Source organism: Toxorhynchites rutilus, chromosome 3 (genome assembly GCF_029784135.1).
Source record: "Toxorhynchites rutilus septentrionalis strain SRP chromosome 3, ASM2978413v1, whole genome shotgun sequence".
Classification (NCBI taxonomy): domain Eukaryota; kingdom Metazoa; phylum Arthropoda; class Insecta; order Diptera; family Culicidae; genus Toxorhynchites; species Toxorhynchites rutilus.
Window position 1 is genome coordinate 85,845,845 of NC_073746.1, and position 14,747 is coordinate 85,860,591.

Below are 14,747 nucleotides of genomic sequence, written 5' to 3' on the forward strand. Positions count from 1 at the left end.
AATGATTATAGGTGTGTGTACAGCGTGGTGCATAAGGCACGCAACGCTCTCTGAAGGAAAAAAATATCGATCGCGCTGCAACTATCGAGCGTGTTGGTTTCTAAGGGGCTATTCATATACCACGTGGACAGAAAAAATAGGATTCCAGACACCCCCTGCCCATTCGTGGATAAGCATGGACATTTCTTATGCCCCTCCCCCTTTGTCCACGTGGACATTCCTAACTTTTTTTAGAAAAAAAATCGAAGTTTGTTTCTATTTTCTGTTTTGTTTGTTTTTATGAAAAACCAAGAAAGTTGTAGGGTTGTGTTCGAACCATGACCGACGTTACGATATTTGTTGTATGTTAATTTTAAATATCTTCGAACAAGATGAGATCCATCATGAAGTGATCACGGGTCGAAATTGTGTTACTTGTTATATTTTAGGGATATGGCTTGCGTTACATTAGGGAGGAATGAGGTCCAAAATCCATATTTTTTGGCATTATGCAATTTGTGAATAATGCCATAGTAGCGATTTCTTCTCTATTCTTTCATTTCTGCAACATTACCCGGTGTGTTATTTGTATCACTCTCCAGGTTCTTGCGAGTTCCATTTATGCTATCTACAGTTAGCTTCTGTGCGTGAAAAAATGATGCTAAAACTGTTCCTGATAATGGGTATACATTCAGCATCTCAGAATTGTTCAGTCATTTCGTTATGAATTCACGAAATGGTCTGCAATTAATTGCTCTACTATCGTTTATGTGAAGCTCCCGTTTTATCAGACCCCACGATTAAAAAAGTAGCAAACAAACACAACTTCTGATCAAATTTTCTTATTACTCACGCTAGTCGAATGTCTATAAATTCTACAGCAAGTGTATGTAGATAGTTTAGACTAAATGGTTGTCGAAATGTTTTACATTGTAACTCTCTAAGCTACATCACGTACATTCTCTGTAAGGTTCTCAATTTCCCAACAGCATTGCTGGTTCAAAAAGTCCCGATGATATAGTTAGTGTGGGTAGTGTCTAGTGGCTACAAGGAACCTTGTCAAAATATTACCCTAGCAGTAGTTTTGTGGTTGTAATAAGTTCATCTACCAATGATCTTCCTGTACAACTACTTGGAAAATATTGAATTCGCTGGAAAGCTCGTGCCGATTTTAAGAAAAAACTTAAAATTATAATTAAAAATGGTTTGTTCCACAATCTTTCGTCGAAAAACTGTCATTGTGTTTTTTATACTATGAGCACGGCGAGTGGAACAGCACATCCCTGTCAAACTCCAAAATTATTTGCCAGGTTATCGAAGAGACATGATGTCTGACGTTACTCTGGTGCAATACGACTCCCATCGTATTGATTGATAATGAATGGATCACTGCCTTCAACTCGTCCAGTTGCGTACTGTATTTTTTGAAATTTATAAACGGGTTGTTTGTTTGTAGCCCATAACATAGAATTGCTTTTCAATACCACCAGACACACAGCATGACTTTCTGCGAGTGATGACCGGCTTTGGGAATAGATAACGGTTTATGTCGATTATCCCAAGATTTTTTCGTTCTAAATTGTTGTTAATTATTAGGCTTTTCATCGCCCATCAAACGGCGCTTTTAACGCTTATAGAACGAGGCGCAGATAAAGATGTGATCAATAGAGTTTATTTCGGTCAAATAATGTGGAACCCGTATGCCGGGCCAACCTATAGAAGAGTATTTCACAATTTACCACATTTCAATAAAGAGCAATAAAGAGCATCGCTGCTAGAAAGGCTTCTTCAGAGATACGACCCGTGCACCTCAAAAAGAATTTTTTGTTCGTCTTCCATTTTTGCATAACCTTGAGAGTTCTCAAGATATACATAGAAACGAAGTGGTTATTTTATAACATGGACGGAAACTGAAACAGAACCCGCATTTAAGAAAACCATGTCGACTATTTTGAATACTACAATAATAACAGCCTGTGGTGTTATCTTCATTCTGGCGGAATAAATTATCATCTACTAACAATGGAAATAAATTGATCGCTCACAGTTTATGTGCAATACCTTCAGAATATATATTTTAATGAAAATGATCAAGGAAAGAGATAATAGAGAAGTATTGATTAGGATTGGGTGATCTTGGATCGATATTTAGAAGTTCGATCTTTTCCTCTCCGATTTTCGATTTTTTGGATCGATTAGTTGTGCTCCAAAAATCGCAAAAATCAATCTTTTTCATCGATCTTCCCGATTTTTTTTTTGATTGTAGAAGATTTTATGTAAATTTGTTTTCAAGTGAACATTGTTTTTTATCACACCAAAAATCAAGTCAAGGCTTCCATTTATCAAATTGATGGTCGTAAACTTAGAAGAAGCAGTTTTGTAAATTTGCTCGTTACAAATAGGTCACGAGCTATATTCACACCGTCACATTCACTAGTCTGACAGCGAAAATTGTTACGAAATTGGATGGTGACATCAGGTCCAGCCCAAACGTTCTTTTCTAGAACTGGGACTACTACCAAGGTTCCAACTAAATGTCAGACGTATGGAGCAGAGTTCTGAACAAATATCAGTTGTTGAATTACTAATAATAATTTTCGATTGATTTATTTAATTAAATGATTCCATAACGGTACAAGATGAATACCCTGGAAAATAAATTTTTTCGAAGCTTTCGAGTTTTTTTTTGTTTCATGCTAAGAATCAAAATAAAATGCCTTTGATGTTTGAATAGAAATGTGAAATGTTTGTTCCATGTTTAAAGACGGCATTTAAATACAATTCGTAAATAAATAGTACAAATACATTTGAAAAAAAATGTATGTAAAAACTGTAAAGATCGATTCTTTGGTACCGATTCAATCAGTGTATCGATCCCCCCGCCGTTTAGAAAATCGATTCGTCAAGATCGATCTTTTCTAAAGATCGCTCAATCCTAGTATGAATACCCGACCGGCACTCTCAGAATTTCTTTACACAGTGCCAGCAACTGCTGAATCGGTCGAATCAATTAGAAACGAGGGCGAATCGATTGTGAAAATTGAATTCTACCTAGGGTAACACGGGGTGAGTTGGACATACGGAGTGATTTGGACCACCCATTTATCTCAAAAAGTACGGCTCAACTTGGATTTTTTATAATGTCATCTCCTTTCATTTTTGAATGGTATGTAAAACTTCGAGAGGGGGAAGGAAACGGTAGCATGAACACAGCAAGCACATTGATTGCCAAAAAATTTGAATTTTCCGATCGGGATTTTGAGGTTTTTCCCGCTGATTAAACAAACTTATCGTGTATTGTGCAGTAAAGTTCTGTTCGCCTACAGGAGAGGAACAATTTGACGCAACGAAACTGTAAGTTTGATAACAATAAATGCATTTTAATTTAAGCATGTTGTGTGGAGTGAATTGGTCCTTCAGATTTAAGGTTTTTATTTGGTCTAATTGATCCCAGATGCCGGTGAATTACAAAAATTGGATGGGCAGACAACGTTGGAAGAAGGAGGAGCTTGAAAGAGCATCGCAGGCCATCAAGAACGAATTTTCTTCGACCAAGTATCGAAAGTATTTGAAAATGCTCGAACAACAGTGAAAAGATCCATACAAAATTCAAGATGGTCTCAATCCAATTTTTCTGGTCTAGAATCTGGCCAAGACACCTGATATCGAACACGGTTACTGATTGTAGCGTTATACCAAAATACTTTACATAAACATAAGTATGTTTTTTTTTCGATGAAACACATACTGGACCAAATCACCCCGCATCAAATTTTAATGTCCAAAAAACATTTCTTCTATTTTATGATATATTTGGTAATTTGAAGCTTGATATAATGATTAAACGTTATTGATTGAGAGAAAACAAGTGTATCTCAGCATACAATGTGACATTTTTTTTATTTAGACCGTATTGGTTTGGAAATATTAGGCGATTTGCTTAGGCAAATTCCCCCCATTTCCACTACTTAAAAAGTTTCTTTTTGTTTTGGCACAGGCTGATCGCTACATTCATGCATACGGATTAAGAAAATGGAGAATAATTTCATTTGTGGAAATTATGTTTTTCTCACGAATTATGAGACAAGGACATCGTACGTTCAAAATCCTTCTTGATACTCTTCATCTTTAAATTCAAGAGGAAAGAAGTGTTTTTCATTGAATGATTATTGGAGTGGAAAAATTTATATATTTTGAGAATCCGCAACACAAAAACAAAACGAAACCGTATAATACTATCACTGGCGATGTTTACCGGCACAAATGATTTTTCAACATAACAACGTTAAACCGTATACAGCGAATGACGCAAAAATATATACAAAGAAGAATATACAGAAGTATGGAGTGACATTTCATCTGTTATATAGACAGCTTTTTCAATATAAAATTTATTACGGACAAATCTTATGAGATTACTTCTTACGAAAACGTCAAATCTAGATTAATAAATGGATTGTTTTAAAAGCGCATGTAACGGATCCGTAAATCAACTATAAGTTTGACGAATATGGTAGCTGAAAACAGACATATTTAATAATTCTTACTTCTTCAAAAAAAAAAAAATCAAATGTGGTAAATTCTCACAGAAAATAATAGAGGAAGGTATCCAAAACACGACTTTTTTACGCTATTTTGGAGTCCGCTCTCACGTGTCTTTCTTTGGTGAATTTTTTTTCAATTTATGTGGAAAAAACTTAAACTCTATAGTTCAAGTTGATCTTTCATTTTGTTTTCAATTTTTCACATGTCGAACGATTTTGCCATCTTCCACCAATTGATTAACATAAGATTCATAAACTAATTGAAATATTACCGTTTAAAATATTTCAGCATTATTGGCATCTTCCCAAAATACATATTCCAACAGTTACATAAAAGAGCACAGTCAGTGATTGCTAGTGTTGTCCATGATGAAGAGCATGTGCATTGTTCAGAATAAAACTAAGATTTTAAGAGACTAAAATGTAATCAAAGAATGAAAAATGATTTAATCATAAGGGTATAAAATATTTATACTGTAATAGCTTTCATCGCATACTATTGATCGTTTTTTACTGAATAAGCGAATGGTAAGTTTTGCAAAACCACACGACAGCAAAGTCAACAATACACAACCACGAGGAACAAAATAAGAACCAATGATGTGAGCTGGTATACAGTATATCTGCCATGAGGTTCGTATACATAAATACATTAGCTGGGAGGTCACCGCCCTTCCGAATGCTACAGCGCATCGTTTGTTTTAAATCTTTTAAACCCCATGAGAATCATCATCATCATGAAGCCCATCACCTTCACCCGTGTTCAACTGTGTGAATGTCACATTGTGACTCCGCTAAAGGTTCCGATTGTTTGTTTATATTAGTACACTCTTTGAAATGATCAATCGGAGCCAGCCACACGCAATTTACCGCGAACAGATACGACGAAAGCTTGACTGCTGGTTTCTGTCTGTGCCCCCAATGATTCCAGTAATCTCTGACGGTGTTCATCGACCGAAGTGTGCAATGCTGATGCGGATGCTAAAGTGCACCCTCTATGCACTCAAGTCTGCAGCTTAAGAGTGGCGTTCAACGCCAACCTTAATCACCCATGCTTGGATACCCGCAACCTTAACCGCAACCTCATGACAGCTAGTGCTACCGCATTTCGTCCCAATCGGACGATTGTAAGCAAAGTAGTAGTCTGATGTGTGCACAGATAAGCTTTTATGGAAGCTGAACAATGAGTGTCTATATCCGATCCGCTGGAAGATGGGCTGGTTCTGGCTGCGAGCAGTCAGCGAAACTTTGCGCCACTGAGTGCAGCAAATGGGAACCACCCTGAGAAGTCTATGATATTTCATTGTTCAATGGAGTGTTACTCTGCGTACGGAGCTCATGTCTAGCCAGATACCTGGATTAGGGTTACAATTAATTTACATTTGCTGATAGCCGTTCATGTAATGTTCAGTCTTGAGAGCATATTGTTTCCCAAATAGGATCTGATAAATTGCGTGTGGAGTAGTTTATTTGCGTTTCAATGGAAATTTCAGTCTCACTAGCGGAACAGGTTATTATATGCTGTAATGATCGTACCGATTTCTTCGTTTGAAATTCCTTTTTCAACCGGGGATAATGGAAGTTGAACAATGAGTGAGTGAATGTTCTTAATCATTTGCCTCTCGGGACCACCCGTTCCTTTTTCTTGAGCTTTGAACAACAAACTTTCATTTTCAACTAATCCTCACGGTGGAAACGCAGGTAACGTAATGTTTTCTGAGAAAATTGCGCCTATTAACAGCTGTTTTTTCCCCCGAAGAGCAAGGCAGAGCTTTGTTTTTATTTTCCTCCACAGAGTGCAATGAGGGTAGCGAACCTAGATACGGAACGTAAACCATGCAAAGGTATACCAAGCTGCTGCCGTGTTCATGTATGGTAATAGCATCACTGGTTTCCTTCGCCTAGCCGTAATAACAGTCATCAGCACCATCATCATGACGGTAATCCGGCAATAAGAGCGCGGAAAAAAGACACATGTTTTGAGTCAAAGCTATCAAACAGCCTCAGTCTCAGCCTCAGCTACAGAACATTTCAGCTCGGTTTAGTCGTTCAACATCGCGCCACTGCGGAATCGGGATTTTGTTAGGTTTGGTGTACACGAATGGATGGGAACGTGTTGTCTCACCTCTCGCCGCTGTCAGATTGTGTTTACATGCTGTATACAATAGTGTCATTCCGTGTCTGCTGATGCTGTCTGTCTGTCTGTCGTAAAACACTTGATTTGTTTGGGGTTGCGAATTCTCGGAATGAATTTACATACACATCACTGATTCGCGATATTCGCCTGTCATCATTGCTTTAGTTCGACTTTTATTTAAACCGAAGAAAAAACCACTGTGTTTCTGAACTAGCTTTCAGTGCTAGTAAGAAAACTTCCACCATTTTTTTGTAGATGACGATCTCACGACTATTATTTATCATATCTTCTTTATTGTTTATATAATAGGAGTACCGGTAAGTTTGTTCGTTTTTTTTTCAAAAATAATGCTTTATTCTGCAAAAATGGTTACAAATTTAATATTCAAAGTATTACCCATCGCTAGACACAACTTTTTCCCATCTCTCTGGCAATTCAAGGATGCCTTTGCGGTAATAATCGGCCGGTTTGTCGGCTAACCACGAATCGATCAAATTTTTGACTTCATCAAAATTGGAGAAATGCTGGTCAACCTTGCATCGATCGAAAAATGTAATAATCGGACAGAGAAATGTCTGGAGAATACGGCGGGCGGGATAGGACTTCCCTTTTCAGCGTTCCAAAATATGTTTTGACCGATGTCGCGACATGCGACCGAGCATTGTCATGCTACAAAATAACTTTTTTGTGTCTTTGCTCATATTGTGGCCGTTTTTCCTTCAGTGCACGGTCCAAACGCATCAATTGGGGTCCCCGTCATGGTTTTATTAGGTTTTAGCAGCTTATAGCACCCAGCTGGTCCTACCAAATAGACAGTATAACCTTCTGACCGTGAATATTCCGCGCGGTAGTCGATGTTGATGCATGGCAGGGGCATCCATAGGTTGCCCGACGTTTAAGATTGTCATAATGGACCCACTTTTCATCGCAAGTAACGATTCGATGCAAAAAACCGTTTCTTTTATGCCGTTGGAGCAGTTGTTCGCACGTGAAAAAACGGCGTTCGACGTCTCGTGGCTTCAATTCATGCGGTTCCCAATGTCCTATCTTTCGGATAATTCCCATTGCTATTAAACGACCGGATATGGTTTGTTGAGCTACTCCAAGTGTATCTGCAAGTTCTTGTTGCATTTGTGATGGATCTTGATCGAGTAAAGCCTTCAATTCTTCATCTTCAAACTTTTTTGGCGATCCGGAACGTTCTTCGTCTTCCAAGTCAAAATTACCGCTTTTGAACCGTGCAAACCACGTCTGACACGTTCGCTAGTTGGAGCATGGTCACCATAAACTTCCACCAAAATGCGTTGACTTTCCGCAGCTTTTTTCTTCATATTGAAATAATGAAGTAACACTCCCCGTAATAACACTCTCGTTGGTACGAAATTCGACATATTCTAAGTGGCAAAAAACTATGTTGTTTATGCTTCAACTTTTTTACATATTCAGTATAAAAGTAAAGGAAAAGACGCACAATGACAGTAGCTTTCCAACGAATGTCTGGATATTTGATTCACTGGATTAATAATCAAGTTACGCCATATGTTGTAAAACCGAAGAAAATTACCGGTACACCTAATACAAAAATAACACATATAACAGAATGAAAACTATCACTACTATTTTAAACAAGCTTATTACCATTGCACATAGAATTAACTGAAAGGGCAAGATTGTTTGATTTATAATCCCATCTAACGAGAATAGGTCCATGAAGACCAGAACAAATGTCATGCCATCAACTCGTTGTATCTGTGAGTTCCGTTGAGGTCGAAGAGGGCAGTATTGCTGAATCTGCAACAAAACAGCATGGTAATCGAAGTCTCTCAACAGTATTTTATGATCAGTCTTGTCCATAATATCCATGCGTCACCTTAAGAGAAGCTACGCAAAATAGCAGACAAAGTCCCACATGAAGCATCGATGTTTTTGTGGACAAGTTCGTATACCATTTCTAGATGAAGTATCCAAGTTTCATAATGCTGATCCCAAACAGCATAGTTTGTATCAGGGATAGAATGCACTAAGGAGCAGTAAAGGTTCGCAAATGAATCAATCAGTTTTTGAAGTCGGCAACATGCTGTGTCAGTCCTTAGTGGGCAGATAAATTTCTACATCATCAGCTTCAACCAGAGCCCACTGACGTCTTCAACGAACGGTAAGAATAGCACAGTCCTAACGGTCCATCGAACTCATTCTAAATCCACCTCGATTGAGAAGTACCCGCTCTAATGGTAACTCTTCGAATGTTTAGATATAAGCTTAGCTAGGAAGGCAAGCTAGATTGACTCCTTGGCTACCATGATTTCATGGTCGACACGATCGAATGCCGCTTTCAGGTCAGTGTAAATGGCGCCATCTGATTACCCTGGTCCATAATTCGCAAACCTAGTGATGTAAAATCTATTTAGAGCTGTTTAAAGCGAAATTGGAATACTGCATTGATTGAAAACCCAAGTAGTTTTTCAGTATCTCTTAGCAAAATTACATTTCCAACTTTCCCAAAAATATCATTTTCCAAAAAAAAAATTAAGGGCTCTAAATGAAAGGGGTGTAAGTGACATCATCGATTTCACGCTAAAGGTCACGAGTTCAATTCTCACTCCCGACATTCTTCCGAAATGGAAGGTAAAAGTGACGAACCAGCCAAATGTGTTGAAAGTCACTATAATACAGAAATAAAAAAAAAAAAAATCATCGATTTCTCTACATCGACTCTCTCTTTCGGTTATAACTTAATAGCAAACCCATCCCCAGCTGTATTTGACAATATAGAAGATAGGTCAGAACCTCTTCTATCGGATTCCTTAGCAAACTCAAATTGGAACGTTTTTAAAGTTGAATTATTAATTAAAGAAAAAGTTGATGAAGAGAGATCGATCAACTCACCTGCACCCAGGGATGCCAACAATATTTTTCAAAAAACTGGAAGATTTCTCTTCAAAAATTGGAAGAAAACTGAATCCTGTAAATCCGTTTTATTTCATAATAGTCAGATTTAAAATGGCTTTTTTACCCATTCCAAGGATTGAGAAATAAAATTTGCTTCGAAGATTCGTGTAATAAAAATTAATTTTTCATATTAAAGGGTGTGTCACATCAAATTGCATCACGGAAAAAACGCTGTAGAAATTCGCCCAGTAGACCGATCCTTTTGAAAATTTTAGACAGTAAAATAAAAACTATTAAACAACTTTTGGCATTTTCTTTTTATTCATACTTCGAGCCCGAGCCCGTATGCTCGCACCTTCCTCTTTACCCCGTCCATAAGGTTCTGTACAACGTCAGGTTGTAGTTTTTCTTGAACAGAAATCCTTTTTCTCTTGAAGTCCGCCTCCGATTTGACAACTTTTGGGTTCTTCCGGAGGGCCTGCCTTATAATCGCCCAATATTTCTCTATTGGGCGAAGCTCCGGCGCGTTGGGCGGGTTCATTTCCTTTGGCACGAAGGTGACCCCGTTGGCTTCGTACCACTCCAACACGTCCTTTGAATAGTGGCACGAAGCGAGATCCGGCCAGAAGATGGTCGGGCCCTCGTGCTGCTTCAAAAGTGGTAGTAAGCGCTTCTGCAGGCACTCCTTAAGGTAAACCTGCCCGTTTACCGTGCCGGTCATCACGAAGGGGGCGCTCCGCTTTCCGCAAGAGCAGATCGCTTGCCACACCATGTACTTTTTGGCAAACTTGGATAGTTTCTGCTTGCGAATCTCCTCCGGAACGCTGAATTTGTCCTCTGCGGAGAAGAACAACAGGCCCGGTAGCTGACGAAAGTCCGCTTTGACGTAGGTTTCGTCGTCCATTACCAGGCAATGCGGCTTCGTCAGCAATTCGGTGTACAGCTTCCGGGCTCGCGTCTTCCCCACCATGTTTTGCCTTTCGTCGCGGTTAGGAGCCTTCTGAACCTTGTATGTACGCAGGCCCTCCCGCTGCTTGGTCCGCTGGACGAATGAACTTGATAAATTCAGCTTATTGGCGACATCCCGGATCGAACTTCTCGGATCACGTCTAACCTGCTTAACTACGCGCTTGTGATCTTTTTCACTGACGGAGCATCCATTTTTGCCGTTCTTCACCTTCCGGTCGATGGTTAGGTTCTCGAAGTATCGTTTTAGTACTCTGCTGACCGTGGATTGGACGATTCCCAGCATCTTACCGATGTCCCGATGTGACAACTCCGGATTCTCGAAATGAGTGCACAGGATTAATTCACGACGCTCTTTTTCGTTCGACGACATTTTTCCAAATTTACGAAAAATTGACAGTGAAGCATGGCCAACGTGATCTATACACTCTTATCTGATTATAAGCGAAAGCTGAAGATATTATTCCTAAAAATTAAATTTCTACAGCGTTTTTTCCGTGATGCAATTTGATGTGACACACCCTTTATTCGAGCAGATTGAAATGGCATTAACCATTACTCGAACATTGCTGTGAAACAATATTTGAGGATAATTTTTCTTAACCCTCTAGAAAAACGGGTTTATTTGGTAATACTTGGAAAATCTAATATTTATTGCTTTATGTACACCATGTCCATCATGTCATGTCATGTTCAGATTAATTGTGGTGCATGGGGACACGTCATCTAACTTAAATTCTCAGTTTTTTTTCTTCTAACGCGAATTTTGATTTATGTAGTATTCCGTTTGACCATATACCTGTATATACCTTTTTCTCAGTCAAGAAGAATGTAGAATAAGAGAAATCATCCTTAGGTTTGACGTTTTTTGTGGTTTCTTTCAGCTCGTTAACATTTGAATGCGGACATTGGAAATTTCAACAAATGAGAGATGAAACACGTTGCGCAAAATTGTCAAACTCACGTCTCATTAAACTGATTTATGCAGTGATCTATGTATTAAAATTATGGAATAATTTTTTATCAGGTCTCAGGTTTATCAGGTCCCAGAATATTATTCCAGTACTAAAAAGATTCAGTGTAAAATAAACACTGCTCAAGTGTTACTTTATTTTACATAAAATCGGTAAAACTGAAGCACACATATAAAAACAAACTGGATAAAACTGGATGTTATTTAGAAAAACTGGAGGATTTTAGGATTAAACTGTTTAACTGGATTGAGAGAGAAAAAACTGGAAGAATCCACTTTAAACTGGAACATCGGCAACGCTGCCTGCACCCCTTTCCTTCTGAACCCCTCAAATTATACGATGCAGCATGCAAAAATTGCGGCAACGGCAACAGAAAATCCGAATCGAATCAGTCAGTAAAGTGGCAACAGCGGAGACAACAACCGTTGCGGAACATTTTTTTGCCGTTATAACGAAACATTTTAGGCCGTAAATCGAAAACGTGCCTGAATTGCAGAGGGCCGTTGTAAGGAAATTCCGTATAAAGAGCGGCCGTATAGCGAGGTATAGGTGTATATGGGTTTCGCTAAAAGCTGCAGTACAAACCATCCGCACTATAAAAATATATCCGCACTAATAAAAGTATAGTATAACATTATAATTTATTATTTTTCTACATATCCTATAATTACACTTAGGTGCCTATTAAAGTGTTAAAGATGATGTAGTATCAGGATCATGAAATTGAGGTTATACAATGTCTAGTATGGTTTCCGAACTAAATCCGTTGAAAACTGTAGCAGATAGTCAAAACCATGCAAATACAAATCAAGCCTAAATTTATGCATAACACAAGAATTAATAAAGCAAATACAGCCAAATTCAGCATATGAAGGTTATAGGGAGCAAGAAACGTTTATGTGGTAAATAGACACTCCTCCTCACCACTCTAGCAAAACTCGAGAAAGGAATTGTCCGATTTAGGACTGTCTTTATTCTATCATATTTTATGTATAAAACATTTATTCCATTTAACGGAGATACATGTTATTTGCAAGTGGTTGAAAAATCTTGAACGAGAATTGTGTCTGAATATAATCTGATATTATAATGACGAGTTGTGGTAGAAGTACTATGAATTTCATAGTAAAAGGTAATTATAAAGGATAGATTAGAAGATAAATCAATGATCAGTTCTGCGATTGGACCCATGAACGTGCGCTTAGTAAGAAACATGAATGTTTGGAAGTATTGATAAAAAAATAATTTTGGGCAGGACGAAGTTTGCCGGGTCAGCTAGTGTTAAATGACCATTGGGTGAACGCAATCGATGATATCGCATTCTGAACTGAAAGGGCATTTCATGAAAGGCCAATTAACCTGCCAACCATATGACTGCGATACTAGGGATTGTTAACCGGTTTTACCGTTACCGGTTGTACCGGTAATACCGGATCATTTTCCGTTACCGAATTACCGGTAATTTCAGTAATTTTTATTTTTACACCATAAATAATATTTGCATTTGAGCCGCCTTGGAATATTACTCGAGAATCAAATAAGATCGGAAAAACACAACTGGCAGTGTTGCGCCGATTCTACGACCTCCGAATTTCAGTTCAAAAATCGCTGCTCGATCTGAAAACGAAACACAAGATAAAGGAATTGGTTGATGCCCTCGAACCAGTTCTGGTCGCTGTTGAACTGCTATTTCGGAAGAAATGCACCCTTTATGAAACTGACGCAAGATTGCATTTTATGCTAGAATAGCTATCGGAGCAACCATCAGAAATTGGAAGGATTGACGTTTCGTATATGCAGATTTGTTCCCGTATAGGAATAATCATTCTGCTCGTGGTCGTGACACAATTAAAGATGAACTTTTGACTTGATCAAATTTGACGATGATGATATTGCTTCAGTAGCTGGACAACAGGAGGAAAAAAATTCACTGGACAATGCGAAACCAGCAGAACAGTTGAGCATCAAGGAAAAACTTAAACGACGATTGCAACAATCAAAGGTACGTCCAGCCCAAGCTCAACGTCTATGAACGGATTGATGAAAACCCTCGGACAAGAGTTTCTGTGAAAAGAGCATCAGAGGCAAATACATGACAATGGTATTCGATGCTCTTCGTACTGTACGCCCAACATCATTGGACTCCGAATGGGCATTTTCCTCTTCTGGAATCTTTGTTAATGAGATAATGAAATCTAGACAGAAAACGACAAAATCAACATTCTCTGTGTTCTAAAGTATTACTTCAACCAGCAAAAATTTACAAAATGTTTTTTTTTTGTAAACTAATCATTATTTTAAAGTATGTTTTTACCGGTTTTACCGGTAATTAAATTTTCATTACCGAATAACCGGTTATTGAAATTTTGACACGGTAATGCAATCCTTATGCGCTACGGCCATTATCTACAACTATGGTAGATAATTTTCACCCGGTTTATGTATGCTAACGCTACCGGAAGGGGAGCAAGCGAGGCTTACGTAGCGATTCATTTAGAACGGACTTATCCGACTTATCGGACTTATCGATTTCGGACTTATCTATCGCCAAATCTGTCCAGGGTCTCTGGGGTTTCAGGCAGAAACAAATATTCGCACTTACATTCCGACAATGAGATCGATTTCGTTCGGTGGACGTAATAAATTGGAAAAAACTTCTCGAAAAACAATGAAGTCGTAAACATAATGAAGAAATCCAAAAAGGATGCGCGGAAAAAATGATACTTTAATCCTTCGGGGGTCTCACAGTTTGACTGATTGTTGGAAGCTGCTGTGAGTTGTCAAAAAGTACCTCCTCTGAATCCTGGAATGCACATCTGTCGTCAAGAAAGGTTTGAAGACACTTTTGTCCCGAGTAGAAGGCTATTTAAATTTGAGACCTCTCAAATCGTTTACGGACGTCCTCACAGAGCTCCATCCTCTTACACCAGCTCACTTACTTGTCGGATAATTGTTCCAAAAACTACTCGACCAGAATTACAGCATGTCATTCCTCTGATTTCTCTGTGAGATGCCGTGAGTTTATCACAGAGCCGTGAACAAAACATGAATAGCTCAATAAATAATAAACATCCTATCGATAAAATAATGAAAACAGAGATGAGGTCTGTTGGTAAATCTTGAGCAACAACTTTCATTTTAACCACTAAACCTTTTGCTTTGTCCCGAACATAACTAAAACATTATTAGCTGATTATTCGATCAGGATTCTCAGTGAATCATATTTTTATGATTTGAACAAAAAAATACAACAATTTT

General features: G+C 38.3%; 1 protein-coding gene across 5 annotated transcripts in view; it reads right to left on the minus strand.

Annotated features, from left to right (window-relative positions):
* Positions 1–14,747, minus strand: part of LOC129780367 (serine-rich adhesin for platelets) — a 239,832-nt gene that overhangs the window by 74,684 nt on the left and 150,401 nt on the right. The gene's annotated exons all lie outside the window — the stretch shown is intronic.